Source organism: Pleurodeles waltl, chromosome 5 (assembly GCF_031143425.1).
Source record: "Pleurodeles waltl isolate 20211129_DDA chromosome 5, aPleWal1.hap1.20221129, whole genome shotgun sequence".
In the NCBI taxonomy this organism is placed as follows: Eukaryota; Metazoa; Chordata; class Amphibia; order Caudata; family Salamandridae; genus Pleurodeles; species Pleurodeles waltl.
Genome location: NC_090444.1, coordinates 1,095,054,682 through 1,095,068,996, shown reverse-complemented (window position 1 = coordinate 1,095,068,996; position 14,315 = coordinate 1,095,054,682).

Below are 14,315 nucleotides of genomic sequence, written 5' to 3'. Positions count from 1 at the left end.
CATCCTAATTGGACTGACTGTGAGAGACTATGGTTTTAGGGAGCCCCGTTTTATTACTCTGTGGCCCATACTATTCTTTTGCCTACTAGGGCGTTTTTTCCGGCTTCCCACTCTAAACCACTCATTGTATTTACTGATATAACTCACTATTCAGTTCCAGCCATTCTAAGATGGCCGACGCTGTTTTCAGTCCATCTTTTGTTTTTACTACCACCCACGAGGCTATTGGAGTAATGCTCGTTCTAGTCTATTATATCCCTGTTCTCAAAGATGGCCGCCGTAAATTTGCTTGCGTCCTTCTTTTATTTCTGAGACTCGCTCCGATGCAGTTCCCGGAGTGCAGTCCTTTCACAGTCTTGACCACCCTTTCCCATTTCTGCCGGGAAACTTCTCCTTAAAAGACTTGCACCGAGTCGGGAAGTTGTCTTTCCGGGAGAGCACGTTAGGGTAGGTTCCCCTGCAGACTGCCGTCATCCACAAAGTAAGGGACCTCGCGTTTGTGTGTTTAACGCTCTTTTCGGTTACTTATTTACTCTGGGGTCGTATATTGAGCTTAACTAATGACATCTCCCAAAAGTACTAACTGACTTAGGTCGGGGTAATCCCTTAATATTTTATGGACAACCACGCTTTGCCAGTGTGTTTCTGCCTTTGTAAATCACCACGCAGACTATTACACTCTGCTACAATACTCACCAAGCCTTGTTACCAATATTTTCTGCTGTAAAACTGTTTTATCCCTTTCAGTTTTCCTTTAACAAATATCATAAATAGTAGTGACGAGTCTCTGTATGAATTCCCATGTGACATGGACTAATAATGTGCTTGATGTTCATAAGCAATTTAACCAACTGACCTATAGTAGTGAATGTGACTGTTTTGATTACACTGCATTCATGGTGTCTACTTTACCATTCTATTAGTAGTGACCGCTTTCGGCATGCTACTTCCCAAGGGGCCCCCCATGTATCAAGGGATCGTAAGCATATTGTGTCATTATGTTTTTACACAACTGGTTACTACACACTGTTGTGTCACGGGTGTCCTTCCTTATTTTTCCGTGTGTTTTGATCAAAATGATTTGTTTGTATTTTCTAGGGCGACTATTAAAGGTTTCTGACAATTAGTGAACTTCAATGTAAGTGACTGTATGATTTGTTTGACATTTTTGCAAACTTTTGGTAATATAGACAGGAGAAGTCTTAGTATGTATTGGTCCTGAAGAAGTGTCATAGGATCTTGTTAGACCACTGTACGCGAAACATGTTGACCATGTCCTAGGAGCCCGACGATAATCTCCTTAAGCTCCAGCACCATGCAGAAAGTGGTTGAGCATTATTCCTCATTTTACACTTTCTCTCTGTTTTTAATCTTGGTCCCGGTCTTATTCCATTGTTTAATTAAATTGACTCGCTCCTATTAAGACTGGGAACCATTTTTAGTTTTCACTCTCCTGCCAGGATTAGCGCCTGGCCGCAACACCAGGCCTTGTAGTGTCCGCTACCACAGCTGCTACCTAAAAAATCTCCGGCAAAGAGCCCCCTTACGGGGAGCCCGTCAGACATTGCAGCGCCGGTCTGACGAGGAGCTACCCTATGATGAAGCATGACATCCTCTCGGATGTGTGAGGGCTCTTGCTCCTGAACTTTAATGTTCCTCTAGTGATTATATTTTTCCATTTGGAACAGTGTACACCTTTTTTGTATGTTCAGTTAAATTGTGAGACCGTACACTGGACCAACTAATCTCCCAGTCCCTCCTTTTGTTGATACCTTTCAGGGGTTAGCCCAAATTTAGTGATAAGTATAGCTTTCATGGGGGCATCCCGGGCTTGGTCCACACCTCCTCCCATTGCTTCTCTGGGATCTTGTGCACTCTCAGGGTCACCTCATAAGTAGAGAACCATTTATCTATGCCATTTACAATCACATAATTGGGCACCATCTCTTTAGGTATGTGGCCCTCTTGTCTCCTTCAGACATTGAGTGTATGCTGCCACCATTTCTGCTGGACTCTGCTTGTTTAGCATTAGGGTCCAGCTCTCTGAGGCTCCCATCATGAGCCAATTTTGTCTCCTCCAGAGCCAATTTCCTTTTCTTCATCTTGAGTTGGGCCATCTGTAGTCTGAACTTCCTCTCTGCCTTCCTGTCCACTAGTCCCTCTGGGGATAGGCTATGCAAGGAGACACGTCCTCCTGCTCTGGCAGGGAATTCCACCTCACAAGATGGTCATCCTCCGCCCTGTAAGGCTGTGCTTCAGGGGTGATGTCCATGGTCCTGATCCTGCTCCTTCACATCATCCTCCTCATTTTCCATCCTCCCAGGCTGTCATTAATTGGTGAACCTCTGTCCAGGCCCTCAGAGCTTTCTGAAGCTCCAACTTCTTGGTGCGCTTCTTCATTTGCAGTCTCCTTTCCTTACAGAACTGTTTGAGCTTAACCACAGTGTAACTTCCCAGGTTGGCCAGCTCAAACTCCATTACTGAAGGTAGGGTCTCTGAGAGTCCAGTGGTAATGGAAAAAGCAAAAGAACCAATCAAGGAGTATTTTCAAAAATTCAAAATGGTCTCAAATTATTTATATGAAATGGTAGTGTAACACAGAAAGCACTGTGTGGCACTGCACAAACACAAGTCCAGATCCTCACAGCTGATAACCATTGTAAAAAATTGGGTTACTGAATGAGAAGGTTGAAACCCTATTCCAGCCGAAAACACAATCTTTGTCAAGGTGAAGTCACACTCAAACCCAAATTAACCTGCGCTCAACCCTCTGGTAGCTTGGCACAGAGCAGTCAGGCTTAACTTGGAGGCAACGTGTAAAGTATTTATGGAGCACTTCAAACAGTAACAGAGTGAAAACACACCACAAAAATGATCTCACACTAGATTACAAATATAGAGTTTATTTTAATAAATAAAACAAGACCAAAACTACAGAAATCTAATCACTAGAACCAGAAATATGCAGAATAGCGGAAAGTGACAATTGTGGACATCTGGTTGTGTCAGGCTGGGACAAAGACACAAGTTCAGGCCAGGAGCTATAGAGCTACAGGGACCCAATTAGGCCTTCTGAGCAAGAGTACCTTAAAGCCTGGTTGTGGAGCATTGCAAGGTCCCATATCGAACAGCCATCATGCAACATTTCCGATGCAAGTTTCAGTTGAGTGATGTGCCGCGTAGTGTCAGTTCGGGGACCTACGAGGGTGTGATGCAAAGTCTTGCATCATAGAGGAGGATGTCGATGAAGGAAGTTTCCAATGTGAAGTCCTGCATCAAGGATGTGTTGTGCACCGGCTGATTCCGAAGGGACTGCAGGGCTAACGATGCAAAGTCCTGCATCTTAGTTGATGTTGCCATCGACGAGAGGCTTGCGATGCAAGGGCCTGCATCAGGGATGCAGCGAGCAGCAGCAGTTCTAATGAAGCTGTGGACTGTGAGGTTGAATCAGAGTCCTTGTGCTGGAAGAATCCTTCCAGCAGAGGTGATGCTTCAGTTCTGCTCAGGGCCACATAGTAGAGGAGAAGCGTCCGTTCTGCGAAATCCATAGGTGGACTGGAGGAGCACCTGCAGGCCCACTTTCAAAGGTCCAGGAAAGGCGTGGCTTCAGCTGGCAGGGTAGAACTTCCAACTGAAGAGTCATTGTGCTGGTTACAAGAGACTAGCTCTTTGAGTCACTCTGGTTGTCCTGGGTACAAGTTGCAGGTCCAGTCCTTCTCAACCAGGTAAGAGGACAGCAGGTCTGCACAACAGGCAGTGGTCCTTCAGGGCAGCAATCCAGAAAAGTGGCACTCCTTTTAGCAGCACAGCTGTCTTTCTTCCTGGCAGATTTGTACTGAAGAGTTAGTGTCTGAAGTCCAATATTTATACTTGGTGCCTCCTTTGAAGTTGGAGAAACTTCTAGAGGTTTCCCTTTGAAGTGCACAGGTTTCCTCCCTTCTCTACCCTGGCTCCAGACTAAGTGCTGGAAGTTGGATAAAGGCAGAAAACAGCCTATTCAGGTGTAAGTGAGGCTGTGCCTAACTCAGCCTTTCTATCTTGTCATTGGTAGCCTATCCTGGCACACCTAATCTCTCTACTGTGTGTGGCTGTCTAAGACGAATATACAAAGACAAACTGCCACCTACACCCAGTCATGTGACCCAGAGACAGGCTGCAAGCACCAACTGACTAAGGCATGAAAATGACAGCTTTCGGAGCCCAACAGCTGAAGATGCACAGGTTGGTCAAAAAATGGGACTGGCCGCCTAATAAGAGACACAGAGGAGGGGACACCTATGGATGGGAAATGGCGTACAGGCTGATATGTCCAGCTGTATGTTATTGTGTCTGTGAAGGGAGGGAGGGGAGGGGGGAGGAGGGTGGTTTAGTGGTCTTGGTTTCTGATAAATGGGGTGCCATGAAGAGATATTACTGTACATATCCTGTTTGGATGTGGTATGCACCTGTTGAAAACCAAATAAAACGATTTAAAAATAAATAAATCTAGGTATGCAGTCAAAAAAATTTGCAAGTCATCTGCTAGTAAGAGAGTGCCAGAATCAACACTAACCACAGTAAATTGAAAAGCTGCACACATAACACTTTGTGGTTTTCCATTTCTCTTCAAATTCATACATTGATTCTTTTGTGTTGATACAAGCTTCATAGCCCCACAAAAAACTTTGGTTTAGCCCTATCTGATATGTCTTCTCAGTGATTTGGAACTGTTTGACAGTGGTATATGTAAATATATAGACATAATTTAGAATGTCACTGTTTGGGCTTTTCTTTTGACCTTGCCTTTTAATGTTTGTGTATTAAAGAAGTATTTCCTCTCACATGCCTACAAATATATCCCAAGTATTGTGTTTGCTTCCTTTACCCAAATCAGTGATGAGTTTATTTTTATTAAGACTTATTTTATTGTTTGCAGATAATAAATAGCAATACAGAAAACGAAACTACAGCCATGGCTTAACATTTGACATGGAGTAACAGGGTTTCGCAGTTCAGAACCCACCAAGATACATATGTTTCATGTCTCAGCACTCTCCGCTCATGTTTCAGTAGATCAGTGATGAGCTTTACGTGTAATATGCAAGGGAAATTAATTGATAGGTTAGTCAAAATATTTTGATTGCTTTCTTTTATGATTTATTTCTCTAAATTTTAGTTACTGATGTCATCTTCTTCAACATAACCATCCCTCAAGCCACATTCTTTCAATGTGCATTTACATCTGCCCCTAGTGTGTGTCAGCAAGCCTATTTTCTTTACTGTTTTGTATAGTGCTACTTACCAAACGGTGATGTGAGGGCGCACAGAACACCTCCTTTACATTAGGTGTGGGCAATCTGTTCTTTGGGGAAATATTCACACTATCAAGTGTTTTTGAACAACCAAATGGTCAGTGTTATTTCCTAAATTGGAAAAGTGTTGTATAGGCTTAAGGCCATGCCACCAGAAAAGCCTTTTATAAAAGGGTTCTGGTTGCAAGAGGTATTTTTTGCATAATAACCATGGTATCTCTTTCTGAGGCAGTGGTGGGTAATTGAACATCGAGGGTGCAGACTCCATGCTATCATCATTTAGAAGCATCAGGTTGTCTGAAAGGAAAGAGTTTAGTTTTTCATTACTCTGATTGGTTGATTACTCCAAGACCATAGGAGGAAGCCTAGATCTGGATATTTGAAATTGGCAATAGGTTTTCAGTTGAATGCCTTTGAACTCCTCCTGCTCCGGCCATTCCAGGAGATCTGCTTTCCAGTTGCAGCATCCTGCTATTCCATGTACCTATGGCTATTTCTGCTTAACTGGAATACAATGAACACCCCTACAGAATAATTTTTATTTAAAGGTTAACTTGGCATTTTCAGTGAACCAGTTATAAAACCTCTTGCTCTCTCTGCATCAGATGTTTTACGAGAAAGGAAACCAAGTGCATAAAAGTGTGCTAAAACAGATTGTGATTATGTATTCTCTATCAAATTCTGAAGGTGGTTTTTTGCGATGTTTACCAAACATTTTGTGTTTCGGCCAGTGGCACTAGCAGTAAATAAATGCATATGTGGAGCTTTTCACTACTCTGTGACAGGCTGAGGTATGAACTGGAGAGAATATATCTGAGAGGCAAGTCACCAGGCTTTAAAACACCTTAGACATATAAGACCGTGGCCCCAACATATTACCTAAGGGAGTTCTGCAAACAATTTGATAACATTGACAGCCACATTAGTGGACATATTTAATACTTTCCTTCACACTAATGGATTTACAGTTGTATTGAGAGACGGATATTCTGGGCACATGTCAACTATTCAAAGTTGTTACAGTCTACACCTCTTTTCAAAATATGTATCTGTTGGGACAGGAATGTCCCTAGTATAGTAAATGAGTGTCTACCCCTACCATGACTTTGGTTGGAATATCCTGACTTTTTGTTGGCTCAGCTGATGTTACTTTACTTTGTGCATTGATGCCTAAGTCTTTCCCTGATGAGTACAAACTCATGATTCTGTTCTGTGACTATGAGCCATCTGCACTGACATCCGATTACCGTCCATGTCCTGAGATATTGACAGGAAGCGGTGATATCAGCATACCGATTTTTGTGGATTAATATTACTAAAGTGACATTTTTCCTGACCCAGGAGGAGTGTGACCTACAGGCTCCACTCATGTACAGTTCCACTCAGATGTAACACGCAGACCCTTGATTTGACGTCCTGCGTATCTCAAGAGTGTGTATGTACGGTACAGATGTTGACAAGTCTAGGGTGACCACCTGGCACTGAGGCAAATTCTGGACAGGACCGTAAAAAATTCAGGAGAAAGGGTCAAAATTCAGGACAAAAATTCAGGACAAAGGGTCAAAATTCAGTACAAAAATTCAAGAACAAGCTTCGGTTTTACAGACACACGCAAGAGAGGCCATGCCTCACTATGTTGTCAGTGCATTTATTTACTCTTTTTTAACATAGCACTATTTATTCACTGTGGACCTTTTGTGAGTGCCTCCTGGTGTGCTACATTCAGGTGTCACATTACGTCCTTGTTCAGTAGTAAATTAATGCCCTTCACGGCAAGGCCATCACCCCTACCCAAATCTACCCGATCTTTCCTGAAGAGAAAGTAACAGCTAAATTTTGATTATGTTTCTGAACATTTCAAAACCCCTGGCAAACAATTTGGGAAACATTAAGGTAATTAACCTTATAATAGTTTAAACAAATTGAACAAAAACATCTGGCTTACCCCAACCGCCCATGGACATTCAACCTAATTTTTTTTAAAGAGGCAGGGCAGATGGTGTGGGTGACAGTCTCACACCTAATGACAGGATGTGATGTACCCATAACTTGTTTGTAGTCTCACTGCACTAGAGTGTATGTTTGGGACTCTACATTTATCTCAGAAATGGGAGCCCGGACTACCAATCAAAGATAATAAAAGAGTAGGATGAAATCGAGATCAAATGGGAGATCCACGGCAAGTAGTTCAAAGGGTTGTTGCTAACAACTGGATAAATAAAGAAGAGAAGAACAAGGTGGGACAATTCCTAAAATCAGACAAGATGGGTCCACCAAGACTATTTGAAGGTATTGGGTAACTGGGGAGTTGTCTGCACACAGGAGCGAAACAGAAGAGGCACTGTCAAGTGGTTGAACAATCAACACCCATCCACCTTGGCAAACTCTTCTGGTGCAATGGTTCGCTGTGAGTGCTTGTGAAGGGTGAGCAGGGGCCAGACCCCTTGCAAGGTTGTGCAAGGCAATTGCCCGTTTAGTCCATGTTTTTATATGGTTTTGAAATTGAGAAAATGCCAAACTAGAGATCTGGGTTATCCCTAAGTGTCAAGTACACATAGAATCTTCAAAATATTTGGGATGTAAATTGCACAAACAAAATTTACAAATTTTAAAATGTAATTAGTGTTTCTTTAACATATGGCACTGTTTTCACCTTCATACACAATTAGATCTCAGATTGAACTGGGAACCAGTTACCTTTTGATACCTACTGATTAATATCTACCATTCTTACACTGATTTCCAGGATGAAAATCTTGGCAGAGCAAACGGTCCCTCCAAGCCCAGTTAGCTTTTTGTTCTTCTCTTCTGCTTTCTGTAGAGGCCATGTGGCACTAGCGAAGATGGTGTGCTAGCCCAATGATAGTATTATTTTGCAAACCTTCCCCTGCTCGTCCTTCATTCTTTCTTCAGACAGGCTACACATCTGATTTGGTCGCTGCGGCGCCATCGGGAGCTCTTTCCACTCTAAAGCTAACTGTGACTGCGGGTGGATTAGATCTTCTGGACTTAGAATGCTTTTATTCAGCTGCAGATGTCCAATGGGTGGCTCACTGGCTTTCTGCCCACCTCCCTGCATGAGATGGGGTTTACCAGTAAAGACTTTTAAGAAAGGCTTAATGCACTGCTCATCGTTTCCTACTGACCATTCTATGGATCACCATCCGGGGTTATCATGCATGGCTTTCTCTTGCCTTGCCAGAACCTGTAAACTCACTGACACAAAGAAACCCTATGCTCCTGCACTACCTTTGCTAAGCCTTCCCACTCGCACAGGATGGCTGTGCTCAGAGCAACTCCATCAGTGGCATGTTGCAGGTGTCTTAAAATTGGGGACTTTGTTTCTGAACAGTGAGCTACTAAATTTCCAAACCCTTGTGGCAGACTACCATCTTCACCCCAGTCAACTCCTTACTTACAACCACCTTAAATAATCATTAAATGCCCTAGAAGCTCTGTACCATAGGAAATGGTGGCAAACTGATGGAATGGGTGTACAGACCTATCCTGCAACATGGAAACCACTCCAGGTCTTCTTGTCATACTACCTGGGTGATTGATGTAGCCAAACCTCTGCAAGATATGGACTAAAATACTGGACTTTCCCCACAAAGTATCCCACAGCTGTCACTTTAAGTAAATTCATAGTGCTTCCTTGTGAATGCATTCTGCCCGTTGTTTTACATTGGCCTTGTGGTTTGTAACTTACAATTTGTTGCTTTCAATTTGCTGGCTTTATTTGTTTTAGGCTATGCAGCTTGAATTCGTCCCTTCCCTTGCCAAAACCTTATTTACAGTATCCTGCTGAGTGCTCCCTTTCTGTAAACAGGCCTGTAAATCTTGTTCTTATCTTATCATATTTGCTGTGCATTCAAAGAACAAAGTCAAATGTCAGGCTCTGTCTTCGGTGGGAACTTAGTGTTTACTTTCCTTTCTCTGACTTCAAAGTGAGAGGATTTATGCGACAATCTTGCTGGATACTGGGGTTAGGAAAGAGGTTTTTTTTATCACATGACAACATTTAAATAGACTTCAGAATATATCAGGATTAGAAGTACAAATCAAGCACATTTTTGTTAATTCTGAACTGTACTGGAAACAAATACCTTTACATGATTAAAACAAATCATTGCATTAGGTGATGCAATTTCCACACATCATCATCTGTGCACAATATAGTTTGATTTGAAAAACTGTATATCTGTGCAAATGTAATGGTCATTTCAATCAAAAATGTGTTGTCTGTAATGGCAGTGTGTTACCACACATGCATGCTCCACTCCACTCTGCTCTGCACCACTCCACACCACTGCACTCTACTCTGTATCACTCCACTTTACGCCACTCCATGCCACTGCACTCTTCTCCATTCGGAACCACTCCACATTATGACACTGCTCTCTATGCTACTTCACACTATGCCTCTCTACTCTACTCTGTACTACTCTACTCTAAGCCACTGCACTTTACACCTCTCTACACCACTATGCTCTGCTCGTCTGCACGCCATACCACTCCAGTCTAGGCAACACCAATCTAATCCGCACAACTCCACTCTCTGCCACTCTTCAACGCTGCACTGTACGCCAGTGCACTCTAAGCTAGTACACTCTATGCTAATGCACTTTACTCTGTAACACTCAACTCTATGCCCCTGCACTCTACATCAATACACTGTACATCATTCTAATCTGCTCTGCACCTCTGCACTCTATGCCACGGCACTCTACACTACTTTACTTTATGCCATCACACTCTATGCCACTTTATGTAACTCCACTCTAACCTGCACTTCTCCAGTCTAAGCCACCTCACTCTACTGTGAAATAATCTACTTTATGCCACTGCACTCTGTGCCACTGCACTCTACCCTGCACCTCTCCACTCTATGCAACTGCACTCTACTCTGAAACAATCTATTCTACGCCACTGTACTCTATACCACTCTGACCACTGCACTCTAGTTCAATGCACTCTACACCACTGCAAGCTGACACTCTGCAACACTGCTCTGGCCGCCACTATACTCTACACCACTCTGCTCTGTACTACTGCATTTTGCACCAATATACTCTAAACAACTGCATTGTACGCCACTGCCCTCTACTCTGTACCACTGTACTCTACGCCACTGCTCTGTGCCACTCTACTCCACATAACATCACTGCACTGACACTCTACTCTGCAGTGTTGCACTCTCCACCACCGTACTATACACCAATGTACTATGTACTACTGCATTCTATGCCACTGCAATCTATGCCACTCTACTCTGCATCACTCCACTCTACAGCACTTTGCCCTACTCTGCACCACTCTACACTACACCACTGCACTCCCTGCAACGTGAGTCTACTCTGCAATCTATGCCACTGCACCACTCTACACTACTGCTCTCTCTGCCACTCTATTGTATGCCACTCTACTCCACTGCACTCTATGCCACTCTACTCTGTCCCATGCTACTCCATGCCACTGCACTCTACGCTAACGCACTCTAAACAACTGCACTGTACCCCACTGCACTGTACTTTGCACCACTGGGCTCTATGCCACTGCTCCTATGCTACTCTACTCCACTCAACACCACTATGCCACTAGCTTTAAGCCATGCTGAACAGCAGCTACTCTGGTGTATAACATGGTTAATGGCTAAAACACATTAGCAAAGCCAATAACTCTTTCGTAGATGAGACCTACTGCTTTGCCAATGTTTGTTAGTACTATGAGGTACCGAAGTACCTGAAAGAACTGTAAAAAATACAATTACATCATAATAAAGGCTGCTACAAAATGCACAAATACATTTTGGTTAAATAAAAAAAAAAGTGCTTCGCAAATACAGATTTGAATAATGTACAGTTTATACCTAGTGCTAAAAAAATGTATAACACTACATTAAAACCACACACTCCACAGCTCACCTTGGAACACCATTACAATACCTCTCTGAAAGAAATATCTTTGCCACCAGAAAGCTTCAAGTGACTCCTTTTAGTAAAGTCAATGCAGGTTTTCAAGCCCTCTTGTATTTGCAGATTTACCAGTTGCCCACATGTGCATGTCTTTAGGGAAAGAGACCCCCTGGCAAGAAGGCCTTTTCTTATCTGTCTGCCCCTCCCTCCCTCAGAGCACAGGAGACCCCCTGCCTTCCAGTCCAGCTGGGGAGACTGATCTGCCCGTAATTTCGCCCTGCCTCCGTTGTCCTTTAGGTGAAAGGCTAAAATTACGGACAAATGCCGTCCGTTAAAGCTTTCATCACGGACAACGGACAGCAGGGCGAAATTACGGACAGTCCGTGAAATTTACAGACGGGTGGTCACCCTAGACAAGACCCTCTGTTATGTGTGACTGCTGTGTACAGCGGGATCCATTTTAGATTCCTTTTAGGTGCCTCCCAAGAAGAATGACATATAACTTCCCCAGACAGTGGAAGTTTATTCTCTCCATTCCTGGAGCTGAAAGGAGGTGACTCAGGCACCGACGTGCAGGAGGATCGAGTGAGGGCTACTTTTAGAAATTCTGTGACGATCTCTTTAGAAGGGGATTTCTGATTAGTTGTTTCAGAGCACTGACATTTGGGTGCTGGTTGGGAAGTGGGAGTGACTGAGCAGATTTCATTAAGGATGCGGAGATCCTAGGCAGGGCTTGCTCTCTTGTCTTTCTCTGAATGCTATGTAAGGAAAACAGATGACCTCTATGAGTACATCTCATTGTGCCTGTGTTTTGGATACTGGTGCTTGAAGGCAGCATCACTGGTCCCTGCTGTAAAAGCTTGAAGGCAGCATCATTGGTCCCTGCTGTAAAAGCCATAGCCGTGCACAAGTGCTGTGTCTGCACTGCAACTAGAAAATGAAATTTGAAAGTGAAGCCAAACCAGAGAGACTTGTTGTGTCGCTGCCTTAACATGCTATGGTACCTGTGAGGATGAACAACACTGCCATAGTGAAGGACCTTCACCGTGGCCTGAAGACCCCAGCTGCTGAAGACTAGCACCCACCACCAAGGCTTGCTGTGCTGTTCAGTTCCAGTGCCAAGACCTGAGAGGCAGGGCCACTTCCAGCAACCTTGCACTTGCTAATAAATAGACTGGTGGTCTGACCATGTAGGGTGCACCATCAAGCTCAGTGCCCAGCAAACACGTAACCCAAAGACTAAAATTCTTACATGCAACCTTTTATCTCTGCTAAAACACCGTAGGTATTGTTGGCACCTTAAGAGCTGTGATAAGCCACTTTAGAGTAAGTGAGGAATATCATACTAGATCTGTTTCTAATAACTCTGCACCTGTATCCTCACTGTTGTGTGCAGTATTTGTTTTTTCTGTGATATTAAAGTTCGTCTTTTTTAATAAGACCAGGACTGGGCTGGACAGTAAGTTATTGTGAAAATTGTTTGACTGTTTGAGTTCCGAGTCTTCCCTCACCCCCGCTCCCTCCCTGTGAAAAGGGTGTACTTGCCTGAGCCAGTAGGATGGACCCAAGGACACCTGACAGAAATGACCCCAACCTTCACAGTTGTGGCCCTCTCACCCCTCCCCCTTCCAATTAGACCGTATGGCTTTGCTGATCATTGATTGCCAGTTTTTCACTATATTTCTAGGAAATCAGACAGAAAATAAACTGATTCACAACTGCCATACATGCTTGTGAAAGAAAGCTAGGCTTTCAATAATGTTTGAAGGCTCATGCACCATCTAAAAAAACAAACATTCAGAGCAGAGTTTGAATGTTGGCCATGGTGAAGATTTATGAAGGGAGACCTCGTTCCTTGAGTATCTGCACATTTCTACTGGGTGATAAGCTCAACATTCTAGTTGAGGTAAGGTGAAAATCTCCAGCAAATTGATTTCTACCAAATAGAAAAGCCTCAAAGAGAGTCCAACATTACAACGGGATCACAGAAACGTTTCCATTTCATTGTAGTTTTTGTTGTGAAATTGAAGCTGTTCACAGAAAATATCTACAACAATAGAAACATCTAAGGATTAAAATGTGTGGTTGTAGAGTAAACAAATATTGTTGTTTGCTAGCAACGTAAAGATGATATTGCTAGAGCTCCCATCTTCTATCATGGATCTAATATCGGAAATAAAGTAGTTGTGCATTGGGGGTTAATATAGGTAGGTGGGAGCAGATGCCATTAAACTGGTTGGAGCAGCCCAAAACACTTCATAATGCTTTACCATTTAACAAAGCTGAAAATCTGTCAATTACTTGAGTGACTGGAAAGCCTATTCAAGACAATTTCAAATTTGACGTTTTTAACTTTGAAGAATGGAGATGTGATTGTAGGACAGTATGCAGTATTTAAAAAGGGCTTCATTACATAATTTAATATCTACCAACAAGACTTCCGATGGTTGCTATCAAAGAAACCCAGATACTATTTGTACCAACATTTGGAGATGCAATAGGGCTTAAACAAGCGGCACCCAGACCTGCAACAGTGTTTCGAAAATCCTTTGTCTAAACTTAAGCACTAATAGTTTAATGCCTAATTTAGATTAACCATTTGGAGTGGCCTTTGAAAGGAGATCATTAAGGTACTTAACTTGTATCAAGAAACATGGATTTCCTCTCCAGGCCAATTTAGGTGCAATCTTAGTTATTCCCTAATTTGTGCTAAAAAGTTAAAAAAGCCTTAAGTTTAAGATGTAGGTTCCCAATGATTTGTTATTATGAGTGTTGGATGTAATTGTAGTTTAATGTTATAGGTGTGTTACCTTTATAGTAAAAAATCTGAAATAACGTCCTGGGCCGGCGGGGGAAACAGAGTTTCTGCCGGGCGGGGATGTGGGCTGTAACACTGCAGCCGGCCCCTAATGGAGCCGGCGGCAATGTGGCGGTGCGGTGGGTGCAGCAGCACCCATCACGCTTTACACTGTCTGCAAAGCAGACAGTGGAAATCGCGATGGGGCTGTGCATGGGGGCCCCTGCACTGCCCATGCCAAGTGCATGGGCAGTGCAGGGGCCCCCAAGGGCCCCGCGAGTCCCCTTACCGCCAGCCTTTCCATGGCGGTGT